This window comes from Arachis ipaensis, chromosome B4 (assembly GCF_059453495.1).
Source record: "Arachis ipaensis isolate K30076 ecotype BB chromosome B4, ASM5945349v1, whole genome shotgun sequence".
Classification (NCBI taxonomy): Eukaryota; Viridiplantae; Streptophyta; class Magnoliopsida; order Fabales; family Fabaceae; genus Arachis; species Arachis ipaensis.
In genome coordinates, this window is record NC_142439.1 from 76,025,287 (window position 1) to 76,041,866 (window position 16,580).

General features: G+C 39.8%; 1 non-coding gene across 1 annotated transcript; it reads left to right on the forward strand.

Moving 5' to 3' along the window:
- The first annotated feature begins 11,861 nt into the window (after positions 1-11,861).
- LOC148567991 (small nucleolar RNA R71) lies at positions 11,862-11,969 on the forward strand. Its single transcript, XR_015881820.1, has one exon. It is a non-coding gene; the product is annotated as a small nucleolar RNA R71 (small nucleolar RNA).
- The last annotated feature ends 4,611 nt before the right edge of the window (positions 11,970-16,580 follow it).

The window sequence follows — 16,580 nt, forward strand, 5'->3', positions numbered from 1 at the left end:
TCAGAATGGAGTATCATAGGAATCCTCTATGATGGTCTGTCTAAACTGTCTAAGATGTCATTGGACAGCTCTGCTGGAGGATCTCTTCATCTGAAGAAGACGCCTGCAGAAGCTCAGGAACTCATTAAGATGGTTGCAAATAACCAATTCATGTACACTTCTGAAAGAAATCCTGTGTGAATAATGGGACAACTCAGAAGAAAGGAATTCTTGAGATTGATACTTTGAATGCCATATTGGCTCAGAATAAAATATTGACCCAACAAGTCAATATGATTTCTCAAAGTCTGTCTGGAATGCAAGCAGCAACAGGCAGTACTAAGGAAGCGTCCTCTGAAGAAGAAGCTTATGATCCTGAGAACCCAGCAATGGAAGAGGTGAATTACATGGGAGAACCCTATGGAAACACCTATAATCCTTCATGGAGAAATCATCCAAATCTCCCATGGAAGGATCAACAGAGACCTCAACAAGGTTTCAACAACAATAATGGTGGAAGAAACAGGTTTAGCAATAGCAAGCCTTTTCCATCATCTTCTCAGCAACAGACAGAGAATTCTAAGCAAATCCACTCTGACTTAGCAACCATTGTCTCTGATCTAATCAAAACCACTCAAAGTTTCATGACTGAAACAAGGTCCTCCATTAGAAATTCGGAGGCACAAGTGGGTCAGCTAAGTAAGAAAATCACTGAACTCCCTCCTAGTACTCTCCCAAGCAATACAGAAGAGAATCCAAAAAGAGAGTGCAAGGCCATAACCACAACGCACGCGGCCGAACCTGGAGAGCAGTAAGAGGCAGTGATCTCCACTAAGGAAGACCTCAATGGACGTCCACTGGCCTCTATGGAGTTCCCTGATGAGGAACCATGGGAATCTGAGGCTCACACAGAGACAATAGAGATTCCTTTGAACTTTTTGTTACCATTCATAAGCTCTGATGAATATTCTTCCTCTGAAGAGGATGAAGATGTTACTGAAAAGGAAGTTGCTAAGTACCTTGGAGCAATCATGAAGCTAAACGCTAAGTTATTTGGTAATGAGACTTGGGAGAATGAACCTCCATTGCTTATCAAAGAACTGGATGACTTGACTAGGCAGCAATTACCTCTGAAGAGACAAGATCCTAGAAAGTTCTCAATACCTTGTACCATAGGCACCATGACCTTTGAGAAAGTCTGTGTGACCTGGGATCAAGTATAAACCTTATGCCTCTCTCTGTAATGGAGAAGCTAGGGATCATTGAGGTACAAGCTGCCAGAATCTCACTAGAGATGGCAGACACTTCAAAGAAACAGGCTTATGGACTTGTAGAGGATGTCTTGGTAAAGGTTGAAGGCCACTACATCCCTGCTGACTTCATAATCCTAGAGACGGAGAAGCGTATGGATGAATCCATCATCCTTGGCAGACCCTTCCTAGCCACAACAAAAGCTGTGATTGATGTTGACAGAGGAGAATTTATCATTCAAGTGAATGAAGACTCCCTTATGTTTAAATCTCAAGGATATCCCTCTGTAACCATAAAGAGGAAGCATGAAGAGCTTCTCTCAATACAGAGTCAAACAGAGCCCCTACAGTCAAACTTTAAGTTTGGTGTTGGGAGGCCACAACCAAACTTTAAGTTTCGTGTTGAACCCCCACATTCAAACTCTAAGTTTGGTGTTGGGAGGTTCCAACATTGCTCTAAACATCTGTGAGGCTCCACGAGAGCCCACTGTCAAGCTATTGACATTAAATAAGCGCTTGTTGGGAGGCAACCCAATCTTTAATTATCTATGTTAAATTTATATTTTCTATTTTTATTTTATGTTTTCTGTAGGTTGATGATCATGTGAAGTCACAAAAATAATTGAAAAAGCAAAAACAGAAGGAAAAATAGTATAAAAAATAGAACAGCCTAAAGGAAAAACTTACTGGTGTTTATACGCCAGTAAGGGTAGTAGAATGGGCGTTAAACGCCCAGTCTGGCACCATTCTGGGCGTTTAACACCAGAAATGGGCACCAGACTGGCGTTTAACGCCAGAAATGGGCAAGAAGTTGGCGTTAAATGCCAGAAATCGGCAGCAACCTGGCGTTTACCACCAGGATTGGCAGAAAAGGGCGTTTTGCACGCCACTTGGTGCAGGGATGAGAAATCCTTGACACCTCAGGATCTGTGGACCCCACAGGATCCCCACCTACCTCATCTCTCTCTTTCTTCTTCACCCATTCACCAATTACCTCAATATCTCTTTCCCAAAAACCCCTCACCAATCAAATACTACCCTCTTCTCCATAATCTCTTCACCAATCCACATCCATCCATCATATAACCCCACCTACCTCACCATTCAAATTCAAACCACTTTCCCACCCAAACCTACCCATAATGGCCGAACCCTAACCCTCTCTCCACTCCTATATAAACCCATCTTCACTCCTTCATTTTCACACAACATACACACTACTTCTCCCCCTTGGCCGAAACACTAAGACCCCTCCATCTCCTCTATTTCTTCTTCTTCTACTCTCTTCTTTCTTCTTTTGCTCGAGGACGAGCAAACCTTCTAAGTTTGGTGTGGTAAAAGCTAAAGCTTTTTGTTTTTCCATAACCATTTATGGCACCAAAGGCCGGAAAAACCTCTAGAAAGAGGAAAGGGAAGGCAAAAGCTTCCACCTCCGAGTCATGGGAGATGGAGAGATTCCTCTAAAGGGTGCATCAAGACCACTTCTATGAAGTTGTGGCCAAGAAGAAGGTGATCCCCGAGGTCCCTTTTAAGCTCAAAAAGGGCGAATATCCGGAGATCCGACATGAGATCCGAAGAAGAGGTTGGGAAGTTCTCACCAACCTCATTCAACAAGTCAGAATCTTAATGGTTCAAGAGTTCTATGCCAATGCATGGATCACCAAGAACCATGATCAAAGTGTGAACCTGGACCCTAAGAATTGGCTTACAATGGTCCGAGGAAAATACTTAGATTTTAGTCCGAAAAATGTAAGGTTGGCATTCAACTTGCCCACGATGCAAGGAGATGCACACCCATACACTAGAAGGGTCAACTTTGATCAAAGGTTGGACCAAGTCCTCATAGACATCTGTGAAGAGGGCGCTCAATGGAAGAGAGATTCAAGAGGGAAGCCGGTTCAACTAAAAAGGCATGACCTCAAGCCCGTGACTAGGGGATGGTTAGAGTTTATCCAACGCTCAATTATTCCCACTAGCAACCGGTCTGAAGTTACTATAGACCGAGCCATCATGATTCATAGCATCATGATTAGAGAGGAAGTAGAAGTTCATGAGGTTATATCCCAAGAACTCTACAAGGTAGCGGACAAGTCCTCTACTGTGACAAGGTTAGCCTTCCTTCATCTCATTTGTCACCTCTGTAATTCGGTTGGAATTGACATAGAGGGAGACATTCTCATTGATGAGGACAAGCCCATCACTAAGAAAAGGATGGAGCAAATAAGAGAACCTCACCAAGAGCATGAGGAAAACCCTCATCATGAAATTCCTGAGATGCCTCAAGGGATGCGATTTCCTCCACAAAACTATTGGGAACAAATCAACACCTCCTTGGGAGAATTAAGCAGTGAAAAGCTTGCAGAAAAAAAAAAGAAGCGAAAAAAATGATAAAAGAAAGAGAAAGAAAAAGAAAAGCAAGCAGAAAAAGCCAATACCCCTTTAAACCAAAAGGCAAAGGTGATAAAAAGGATCCAAGGCTTTGAGCATCAGTGGATAGGAAGGCCCACAGGAATAAAATCCTGGCCTAAGCGGCTAAACCAAGCTGTCTCTAACCATGTGCTTGTGGCGTGAAGGTGTCAGGTGAAAACTTGAGACTGAGCGGTTAAAGTTGTGTTCCAAAAGTAAAAAGAGTGTGCTTAAGAGTCCTGGACACCTCTCACTGGGGACTTTAGCAAAGCTGAGTCACAATCTGAAAAGGTTCACCCAGTTATGTGTTTGTGGCATTTATGTATCCGGTGGGAATACTGGAAAACAAAATGCTTAGGGTCATGGCCAAGACTCATAAAGTAGCTGTGTTCAAGAATCAACATACTTAACTAGGAGAATCAATAACACTATCTGGATTCTGAGTTCCTATAGATGCCAATAATTCTGAACTTCAAGGGATGAAGTGAGATGGCAAAACTGTTCAGAAGCAAAAAGCTAAAAGCCCCGCTCATCTAATTAATACTAATCTTCATAGATGTTTTTGGAATTCATTGTACATTCTATTCTTTTTTATCCTATTTGATTTTTAGTTGCTTGGGGACAAGCAACAATTTAAGTTTGGTGTTGTAATGAGCGGATAATTTATACGCTTTTTGGCATTGTTTTTAGTATATTTTTAGTATATTTTAGTTAGTTTTTATTATGTTTTTATTAGTTTTTAAATAAAAATTACTCTTCTGGACTTTACTATGAGTTTGTGTGTTTTTCTGTGATTTCAGGTATTTTCTGGCTGAAATTGAGGGACCTGAGCAAAAATATGATTCAGAGGCTGAAAAAGGACTGCAGATGCTGTTGGATCCTGACCTCACAAAGTGGATTTTCTGGAGCTACAGAAGCCCAATTGGCGCGCTCTCAATTGCGTTGGAAAGTAGACATCCTGGGCTTTCCAGCAATATGTAATAGTCCATACTTCGCCCGAGATTTGATGGCCCAAACAGGCGTTCCAAGTCAGCTCAAGAATTCTAGCGTTTAACTCCAAAACTGGCACAAAAGCTGGAGTTAAACGCCCAAACTGGCACAAAAGCTGGCGTTTAACTCCAAGAAAAGTCTCTACATGTGAAAGCTTCAATGCTCAGCCCAAGCACACACCAAGTGGTCCCGGAAGAAGATTTCTGCATTAATTACTTATTTCTGTAACCCTAGGTTACTAGTTTTCTATAAATAGGACCTTTTGCTATTGTATTTGAATCTTCAGATCAATCTTGGTTCTTCTGGTTCCCCCTCTAGGGGCCAAAGCCAATGAACCTTCATTACTTTTGTATTTTCAACGGTGCAGTTTCTACACGCCATAGATTAAGGTGTGGAGCTCTGCTGTTCTTCATGAATTAATGCAAAGTACTATTGTTTTTCTATTCAACTCAAGTCTATTTCTTCTCCAAGATATTCATTTGCACCCAAGAACATGATGAATGTGATGATTATGTGACACTCATTACCATTCTCACCTATGAACGCGTGACTGACAACCACTTCCGTTCTACATGCAAACAAGCTTGAATGTGTATCTCTTGGGTTTCTAATCTAAGATTGGAACCTTCGTGGTATAGGCTAGAATTATTGGCGGCCATTCCTGAGATCCGGAACGTCTAAACCTTGTCTGTGGTATTCTGAGTAGGATCTGGGAAGGGATAACTGTGACGAGCTTCAAACTCGCAATTGTTGGGTGTGTGACAGACGCAAAAGGATCAATGGATCCTATTCCAACATGATCGAGAACCGATAGATGATTAGCCGTGCGGTGACAGCGCATTTGGAACGTTTTCACTGAGAGGACGAGAAGTAGCCATTGACAACGGTGATTGAAGAACTGAAGATTGATGGTTTAGAAGTTATAGTAAACTCTCATTGCAAGTATAGTTACTAAACCAAGCAATTAACCTTTCTTACAAACGTTTTGGTTGCCATGGAAAGGAGTATGAATGATTGGAAGAAGGCAATAGGAAAGCAGAGGTTCAGGAGGAACAAAGCATCTTCATACGCTTATCTGAAATTCCAACCAAAGAATTACATAAGTATCTCTATTTTTATTTTATGTTTTATTTATCTTTTAATTATCAATTCTCCATCACCATCTAAATCCGCCTGACTAAGATTTACAAGGTGACCATAGCTTGCTTCAAGCTGACAGTCTCCGTGGGATCGACCCTTACTCACGTAAGGTATTACTTGGACGACCCAGTGCACTTGCTGGTTAGTTGTGCGGAATTGTGACAAAGTGTGATTCATGTTTAAGAGCTCCAAGTCCTTTGGCGCCATTGTTGATGATCACAATTTCGTGCACCACACCTCATCCTTGAACACTCTGTTATCTTTGATTTCCTTGCATATTCCTTCAAGTAGAGTCTCAATTTTGGAGAGTCTCAATTTTGAATGTTGAGAGGTATTGTTGGGTGGGTGTTGATATGGTCTCTGTGTGGAATGTTGGTGAGTTGCATTGTTGTTGGGATTATGACGTCTCTGATCTTGGCCTTGATCTTGCTGATTTTCCCACCCAAAGTTTGGGTGGTTCTTCCAACCAGGATTGTAAGTCTTGGAGTATGGATCATGGGTCTGCCTAGGTGAGTTTCCAATATAGTTGGCTTGTTCCTGGTTACTGGTGCACGAAATTGTGATGTCCAGGCTCGAACAATCTCTGGCAACGTGAGCAACTTGGTACGCGTAATCGTGATTACACTTTAATTATGTAAAATTCATGGCTCTTTCTTGTCTCTGGCAATGGCGCCAAGAACATGGTGCCAATGCCATGGTTCACAACTTCGATACAACTAACCAGCAAGTGCACTGGGTCGTCCAAGTAATACCTTACGTGAGTAAGGGTCGAATCCCACGGAGATTGTTGGTATGAAGCAAGCTATGGTCACCTTGCAAATCTCAGTCAGGCAGATATAAATTGATAATGATGTTTTCGAATAATAAATAATAGAATAGGGATAGAAATACTTATGTAATTCATTGGTGAGAATTTCAGATAAGCGAATAGAGATGCTTTTCGTTCCTCTGAACCTCTGCTTTCCTGCTATCTTCATCCAATCAGTCTTACTCCTTTCCATGGCTGGCTTTATGTGATACATCACCACTGTCAATGGCTACTTTCGGTCATCTCTCGGGAAAATGATCCAATGCCCTGTCACGGCACGGCTAATCGTCTGGAAGCATCACCCTTGCCAATGGCTTCATCTTATCCTCTCAGTGAATAATATGCTCACACACCCTGTCACGGCACGACTATTCATCTGTCGGTTCTCGATCATGCTGGAATAGGATTTACTATCCTTTTGCGTCTGTCACTAACGCCCTGCAATTGCGAGTTAGGAGCTCGTCACAGTCATTCAATCATTGAATCCTACTCGGAATACCACAGACAAGGTTTAGACTTTCCGGATTCTCTTGAATGCCGCCATCATTCTAGCTTATGCCACGAAGATTCTGGTTAGGAGATCTAAGAGATATTCATTCTAGCTTATTTCATGTAGAACAGAAGTGTTTGTCAGGAACGCGTTCATAAGGGAGAAGGATGATGAGCGTCACACATAATCATCACCTTCATCACGTTCTTGGGTGCGAATGGATATCTTAGAAGCAAAATAAGATGAATTGAATAGAAAACAGTAGTACTTTGCATTAATTTTTGAGAAACAGCAGAGCTCCACACCTTAATCTATGGAGTGTAGAAACTCTACCGTTAAAAATACATAAGTGAAAGGTCCAGATATGGCCGAATGGCCAGCCCCTCTGATCTAAGAACCAGGCGTCCAAAGATGTCTAATACAATAGTAAGAGGTCCTATTTATAATAAACTAGTCACTAGGGTTTACATGAGTAAGTAATTGATGCATAAATCCACTTCCGGGGCCCACTTGGTGTGTGTTTAGGCTGAGCTTGAGTGTGGCACGTGTAGAGGTCCTCCTTGGAGTTGAACGCCAGTTTTAGTGCCAGTTTGGGCGTTCAACTCTGGTTTTGGCTCCTTTTCTGGCGCTGGACGCCAGATTTGGGTAGAAAGCTGCTGTTGAATGCCAGTTTACATCGTCTATTCTTGGCCAAAGTATGGACTATTATACATTGCTGGAAATCCTTGGATGTCTACTTTCCAACGCAATTGAAAGCGCGCCATTTCGAGTTCTGTAGCTCCAGAAAATCCACTTTGAGTGCAGGGAGGTCAGAATCCAACAGCATCAGCAGTCCTTCTTCAACCTCTGAATCTGATTTCTGCTCAAGTCCCTCAATTTCAGCCAGAAAATACCTGAAATCACAAAAAAATACACAAACTCATAGTAAAGTCCAGAAATGTGAATTTAACATAAAAACTAATGAAAACATCCCTAAAAGTAACTAGATCCTACTAAAAACATACTAAAAACAATGCCAAAAAGCGTATAAATTATCCGCTCATCACAACACCAAACTTAAATTGTTGCTTGTCCCCAAGCAACTGAAAATCAAATAGGATACAAAGAAGAGAATATACTATAAATTCCAAACTATCAATGAAACATAGCTCCAATCAAATGAGCGGGACTTATAGCTTTTTGCCTCTTGAATAGTTTTGGCATCTCACTTTATCCATTGAAGTTCAGAATGATTGGCTTCTATAGGAACTTTAGATTTCGAATAGTGTTATTGACTCTCCTAGTTCAGTATGATGATTCTTGAACACAGCTTCTTTATGAGTCTTGGCCGTGGCCCTAAGCACTTTGTTTTCCAGTATTACCACCGGATACATAAATGCCACAGACACATAATTGGGTGAACCTTTTCAGATTGTGACTCAGCTTTGCTAAAGTCCCCAATTAGAGGTGTCCAGGGTTCTTAAGCACACTCTTTTTTTGCTTTATACCTTGACTTTAACCGCTCAGTCTCAAGTTTTCACTTGACACCTACACGCCACAAGCACATGGTTAGGGACAGCTTGGTTTAGCCACTTAGACCAGGATTTTATTCCTTTAGGCCCTCCTATCCACTGATGCTCAAAGCCTTGGGATCCTTTTTATTGCCCTTGCCTTTTGGTTTTAAGGGTTATTGGCTTTTTGCTCTTGCCTCTTGGTTTTAAGAGCTTTTGGCTTTTTCTGCTTGCTTTTTCTCTTTTTTTTTCTATTTTTTTCGCCTATTTTCTCTTTTTTTTTTGCAAGCTTTGTTCTTTGCTGCTTTTTCTTGCTTCAAGAATCATTTTTATGATTTTTCAGATTATCAAATAACATGTCTCCTAGTCATCATTCTTTCAAGAGCCAACATATTTAACATTCTTAAACAACAACTTCAAAAGACATATGCACTGTTCAAGCATACATTCAGAAAACAAGAAGCATTATCACCACATCAATATAATTAAGCTAAGTTCAAGGATAAATTCAAAACTCATGTACTTCTTGTTCTTTTGATTTAAAGCATTTTTCATTTAAGAGAGGTGATGGATTCATAGGACATTCATAACTTTTAAGACATAGTTACTAACTACTAATGATCATGTAATGGAGACACAAACATAGATAAGTACTTAATATAGAGAAAACAAAAAACAGAAGAAATAAGAACAAGGAATGAATCCACCTTAGTGATGGTGGCGTTTCCTTCTTGAGGAACCAATGATGTCCTTGAGCTCCTCTATGTCTCTTCCTTGTCTTTGTTGCTCCTCCCTCATTGCTTTTTGATCTTCTCTTATTTCATGAAGGATGATGGAGTGCTCTTGATGTTCCACCCTTAGTTGCTTCCAATAATTGTGTGGAAGAAAATGTATCCCCTGAGGTATCTCAGGGATCTCTTGATTTGCAGTCAAATGTTCTACCACTGAGCTATAGACCCTTGATGGAAGCTTTTGTCTTCCCTTTCCTCTTTCTAGAGGCTTCTCTGGCCTTAAGTGCCATCAATGGTTATGGAAAAAAACAAAAAAGCTATGCTTTTTACCACACCAAACTTAGAATGTTGCTCACCCTCGAGCAAAAGAAGAAGGAATAGAAGAAGAAGAAGATATGGAGTTGATGGAGGGATGTGTGTATGGATTTGAGTGGTGGATGAAAAACAGAAGGGATGGTCATGAATGGAGAGATAGAGGGTGAGGTGGGTGGGGATCCTGTGGGGTCCACAGATCCTGAGGTGTCAAGGCATTTACATCCCTGCACCAATTTAGGCATGCAAAATGCCCTTGCACACAATTCTGGGCGTTCAGCGCCAGGTTGGTGCCCATTTTGGGCGTTCAACGCCCATTTGTTGCCATTTCTGGCGTTGAACGCCAGAACCATGCTTGTTCTGGGCGTTCAGTGCCAGGATGTTGCCCATTTTGGGCGTTCAGCGCCAGAACAATTCTCTGTTCTGGCGCTGAACGCCAGACAGATGCTTCTCCAGGGTGTGATTTTTCTTCTGCTGTTTTTGATTCCATTTTCAATTTTTATATTTATTTTGTGACTCCACATGATCATGAACCTACAAAGACATATAACTAAGAAAAATATATTTAGATAAATAAAAATTGGGTTGCCTCCCAACAAGCGCTTCTTTAATGTCAATAGCTTGACAGTGGGCTCTCATGGAGCCTCACAGATGTGCAGAGCTTTGTTGAGACTCTCCAACACCAAACTTAGAGTTTGACTGTGGGGGCTCTGGTTGACTCTGCTTTGAGAGAAGCTTTTTCTGCGTCCTCTCCATGGTTGCAGAGGGAGATCCTTGAGTTTTAAACACAAGGGAGTCCTTATTCCATTGAAGGACTATTTCACCTCTATCAACATCAATCACAGCTCTTGCTATGGCCAGGAAAGGTCTTCCTAGGATGATGGATTCATCCTCTTCCTTTCCAGTATCCAGGACTATGAAATCAGCAGGGATGTAAAGGCCTTCAACCTTTACTAACACGTCCTCTACTTGTCCATAAGCCTATTTTCTTGAACTGTCTGCCATCTCTAATGAGATTTTAGCAGCTTGCACCCCATAGATTCCCAGTTTCTCTATTACAGAGAGGGGCATGAGGTTTATTCCTGAACCAAGGTCACACAGAGCCTTAAAGATCATGGTGCCTATGGTACAGGGTATTATGAACTTTCCAGGATCCTGTCTCTTCTGAGGTAATGTCAGTTGATCCAGATCACTTAGTTCATTGATGAACAAGGGAGGTTCAACTTCCCAAGTATCAATGCCAAATAATTTGGCATTCAGCTTCATGATTGCACCAAGAAACTTGGCAGTTTGCTCTTCAGTAACATCCTCATTCTCTTCAGAAGAGGAATACTCATCAGAGCTCATGAAGGGCATAAGGAGGTTCAATGGAATCTCTATGGTCTCTAGATGAGCCTCAGAGTCCTTTGGTTCCTCAGAAGGAAGCTTCTTATTGATCACTGGATGTCCCAGGAGGTCTTCCTCACTGGGATTCACGTCCTCTCCTCTCCTCACAGGTTCGGCCATGATGCTTATGTCAATGGCCTTGCACTCTCCTTTTGGGTTCTTTTCTGTATTGCTTGGGAGAGTACTAGGAGGGATTTCAGTGATCCTTTTACTCAGCTGGCCCACTTGTGCTTCCAGATTTCTAATGGAAGATCTTGTTTCATTCATGAAACTTACAGTGGCCTTAGATAGATCAGAGACTAAGTTTGTTAAATTAGAAGCATTTTGTTCAGAGTTCTCTGTCTGTTGCTGAGTGGATGATGGAAAAGGTTTATTATTGTTAAACCTGTTTCTTCCACCATTATTAAAGCCTTGTTGAGACTTTTGATCCTTCCATGAGAAATTTGGATGATTTCTCCATGATGAGTTATAGGTGTTTCCATAAGGTTCACCTAAGTAATTCACCTCTGCCATTGCAGGGTTCTCAGGATCATAAGCTTCTTCTTCAGAAGAAGCCTCTTGAGTACTGTTGGATGCAGCTTGCATTCCATTCATACTCTAAGAAATCATATTGACTTGCTGAGTCAATATTTTGTTCTGAGCCAATATGGCATTCAGAGTATCAACTTCAAGAACTCCCTTCTTCATAGGCGTCCCATTACTCACAGGATTCCTTTCAGAAGTGTACATGAACTAGTTATTAGCAACCATGTCAATGAGTTCTTGAGCTTCTGCAGGCGTTTTCTTTAGGTGAATGGATCCACCTGCAGAAGTGTCCAGTGACATCTTTGATAGCTCAGATAAACCATCATAGAATATATCCAGGATGGTCCATTCTGAAAGCATGTCAGAAGGACACTTTTTGGTCAACTGTTTGTATCTTTCCCAAGCTTCATAGAGGGATTCACCTTCTTTCTGTCTGAAGGTTTGAACATCAGCTCTAAGCTTGCTCAGCTTTTGAGGAGGAAAGTACTTGGCTAAGAAAGCCGTGACCAGCTTATCCCAAGAGTTCAGGCTGTCTTTGGGTTGAGAATTCAACCATAATCTAGCTCTGTCTCTTACAGCACAAGGGAAAAGCATGAGCCTGTAGACTTCAAGATCTACTCCATTAGTCTTAACAGTATCACATATATGCAAGAATTCAGTTAAGAACTGAAAAGGATCTTCAGATGGAAGTCCATGAAACTTGCAGTTCTGCTGCATCAGAGAAACTAATTGAGGTTTCAGCTCAAAGTTGTTTGCTCCAATGGCAGGAATGGAGATGCTTCTTCCATGTAGATTGGAATTAGGTGCAGTAAAGTCACCAAGCATCTTCCTTACATTATTATTATTTTCGGCTGCCATCTCCTCTTCCTGTTCGAAAATTTCTGAAAGGTTATCTCTGGATTGTTGTATTTTAGCTTCTCTTAATTTTCTCTTCAGAGTCCTTTCAGGTTCTGGATCTGCTTCTACAAGAATGTTCTTATCCTTGCTCCTGCTCATATGACAAAGAAGAGGGTACAGAAAAATAATAATAATAATAGAGATCCTTTATACCTCAGTATAGGGATCCCTGTGTGAGTAGAAGAAGAGGGGGAGACAAAAGAATGTAATATAATGGAAGAAACACAACTGTGAGGATGGCAGAGATGTGAGATGAGATGTTAGGATATGAATGAATAAATAGAATAAGATGGGGGGAGAAGGAGTTTTTGAAAATAATTTTTGAAAAAGAGTTAGTGATTTTCGAAAATGATTTTTGAAAGATGTTAGTATTTTTCGAAATTTTTTTTTAAAATCAAAAATAAAAATAATTAGTTAATTAAAAAGAAATTTTTGAAAAAGGGGGGAGATATTTTCGAAAATTAGAGAGAGAGAGTTAGTTAGGTAGTTTTGAAAAAGTTAAGAAACAAACAAAAAGTTAGTTAGTTAGTTGAAACAAATTTGAAAATCAATTTTGAAAAGATAAAAAGATAAGAGGTTAGAAAAGATATTTTTGAAATCAAATTTTGAAAAAGGTAAGATAAGAAGATATTTTTGAAAAGATATGATTGAAATTAGTTTTTGAAAAAGATTTGATTTTTAAAATCACAATTAATGACTTGATTCACAAGAAATCACAAAATATGATTCTAGAACTTAAAGTTTGAATCTTTCTTAACAAGCAAGTAACAAACTTGAAATTTTTGAATCAAAACATTAATTGTTATTGTTATTTTCGAAAATATGATGTAAAATTAAGAAAAAGATTTTTGAAAAATACTTTTGAAATTTTCGAAAATAACTAAAAAAAATTGAAAAAAGATTTGATTTTTTTTTTTTTGAAAAAGATTTTGAAAAAGATAAGATTTTCAAATTGAAAATTTGATTTGACTCATAAGAAACAACTTGATTTTTAAAAATTTTTGAAAAAGTCAACTCAATTTTCGAATTTGATGAGAGAAAAAGGGGAAGATAATTTTTTGATTTTTGAATTTTTTTTTATGATGAGAGAGAAAAACATGAAAATGATGCAATGCATGAGATTTTTAGATCAAAACAATGAATGCATGCAAGAATGCTATGAATGTCAAGATGAACACCAAGAACACTATGAAGATCATGATGAACATCAAGAACACATTTTTGAAAAATTTTTTAATGCAAAGAAAACATGCAAGACACCAAACTTAGAATTCTTTAATGCTTAGGCACTAAGAATTCAAGAATGCATATGAAAAACAAGAAAAGACACAAAACATGCAAATGCAAAGATCAAACAAGAAGACTTACCAAGAACAACTTGAAGATCATGAAGAACACTATGAATGCATGAGAATTTTCGAAAAATGCAAGATGTACATGCAATTGACACCAAACTTATAACATGACACATGACTCAAACAAGAAACATGAAATATTTTTGATTTTTTTTTATTTTCTAAATTTTTTTTTTGGATTTTTATTTTATATTTTTTCAAAAAATTATTTTGAAAAAAAAAAATAAGGATTCCAAAATTTTTAATATGAATTCCAGGAATCTTATGCTCTAAAGCTCCAATCAAAGGGTTAGGCATGGCTTAATAGCCAGCCAAGCTTTAGTATGTAACTCAGACATGACACGCCTAACATTCCCTACATTCAACAGCCAATTGGCTAAGAAAGATAAAGAAGCTCTTCTCTTGAGTATAAGAATTGAGACATGGCTTTACATCCAGCCAGGCTTCAACATGCTTCATGAAACACTAGAATTCATTCTTAAAAATTTTGAAGCCATAGAATAATTTATTTTTGAAAACAATTTATTTTTTTTTTTCGAAAACAAAGGAGAAAAATTTTTTGAAAGTTTTTTGAAAAATTTTTGAAAACAAAACAAAAAGAAAAATTACCTGATCTGAGCAACAAGATGAACCGCCAGTTGTCCAAACTCGAATAATCCCCGGCAACGGCGCCAAAAACTTGGTGCACGAAATTGTGATGTCCAGGCTCGAACAATCCCTGGCAACGTGAGCAACTTGGTACGCGTAATTGTGATTACACTTTAATTATGTAAAATTCATGGCTCTTTCTTGTCTCTGGCAATGGCGCCAAGAACATGGTGCCAATGCCATGGTTCACAACTTCGATACAACTAACCAGCAAGTGCACTGGGTCGTCCAAGTAATACCTTACGTGAGTAAGGGTCGAATCCCACGGAGATTGTTGGTATGAAGCAAGCTATGGTCACCTTGCAAATCTCAGTCAGGCAGATATAAATTGATAATGATGTTTTTGAATAATAAATAATAGAATAGGGATAGAAATACTTATGTAATTCATTGGTGAGAATTTACGATAAGCGAATAGAGATGCTTTTCGTTCCTCTGAACCTCTGCTTTCCTGCTATCTTCATCCAATCAGTCTTACTCCTTTCCATGGCTGGCTTTATGTGATACATCACCACTGTCAATGGCTACTTTCGGTCATCTCTCGGGAAAATGATCCAATGCCCTGTCATGGCACGGCTAATCGTCTGGAGGTATCACCCTTGCCAATGGCTTCATCTTATCCTCTCAGTGAATAATATGCTCACGCACCCTATCACGGCACGACTATTCATCTGTCGGTTCTCGATCATGCTGGAATAGGATTTACTATCCTTTTGCGTCTGTCACTACCGCCCTGCAATCGCGAGTTAGGAGCTCGTCACAGTCATTCAATCATTGAATCCTACTCGGAATACCACAGACAAGGTTTAGACTTTCTGGATTCTCTTGAATGCCGCCATCATTCTAGCTTACGCCACGAAGATTCTAGTTAGGAGATCTAAGAGATATTCATTCTAGCTTATTTCATGTAGAACAGAAGTGTTTGTCAGGCACGCGTTCATAAGGGAGAAGGATGATGAGCGTCACACATAATCATCACCTTCATCACGTTCTTGGGTGTGAATGGATATCTTAGAAGTGAAATAAGATGAATTGAATAGAAAACAGTAGTACTTTGCATTAATCTTTGAGAAACAGCAGAGCTCCACACCTTAATCTATGGAGTGTAGAAACTCTACCGTTAAAAATACATAAGTGAAAGGTCCAGGCATGGCCGAATGGCCAGCCCCTTTGATCTAAGAACCAGGCATCCAAAGATGTCTAATACAATAGTAAGAGGTCCTATTTATAATAAACTAGTCACTAGGGTTTACATGAGTAAGTAATTGATGCATAAATCCACTTCCGGGGCCCACTTGGTGTGTGTTTGGGCTGAGCCTGAGTGTGGCACGTGTAGAGGTCCTCCTTGGAGTTGAACGCCAGTTTTAGTGCCAGTTTGGGCGTTCAACTCTGGTTTTGGCTCCTTTTCTGGCGTTGGACGCCAGATTTGGGTAGAATGTTGGCGTTAAACGCCAGTTTACGTCGTCTATTCTTGGCCAAAGTATGGACTATTATACATTGTTGGAAAGCCCTGGATGTCTACTTTCCAACGCAATTAGAAGCGCGCCATTTCTAGTTCTGTAGTTCCAGAAAAGCCACTTTGAGTGCAGGGAGGTCCGAATCCAACAGCATCAGCAGTCCTTCTTCAACCTCTGAATCTGATTTCTGCTCAAGTCCCTCAATTTCAGCCAGAAAATACCTGAAATCACAGAAAAACACACAAACTCATAGTAAATTTCAGAAATGTGAATTTAACATAAAAACTAATGAAAACATTTCTAAAAATAACTAGATCCTACTAAAAACATACTAAAAACAATGCCAAAAAGCGTATAAATTATCCGCTCATCAGTTACCCTATTCCTCTGCATTCACTCCTTCTTGAGCTGCTGATGAGGTGGTGACTGCTGCAACTTGGTTTCTTTCCATCTTCTTGGTAAGGTCAGCCAGCTGCTTGGTGATCATCTTGTTTTGAGCCAGCAGCGCATCCATGTTGTTCAGCTCCATTACTCCTCAAGTATTGCCTCTTTCAGAGGCATAGAAGTAGTCATTCTCAGCTACAGTCTCGATGACATCTATGGCCTCTTCAATGGTCTTCTTCTTGTTCAGAGATCCCCCGGATGAGTGGTCTACTGCCTTCTTTGATTCATAAGAAAGACTCACATAGAAAATTTGTAACTGCACCCATTCATTG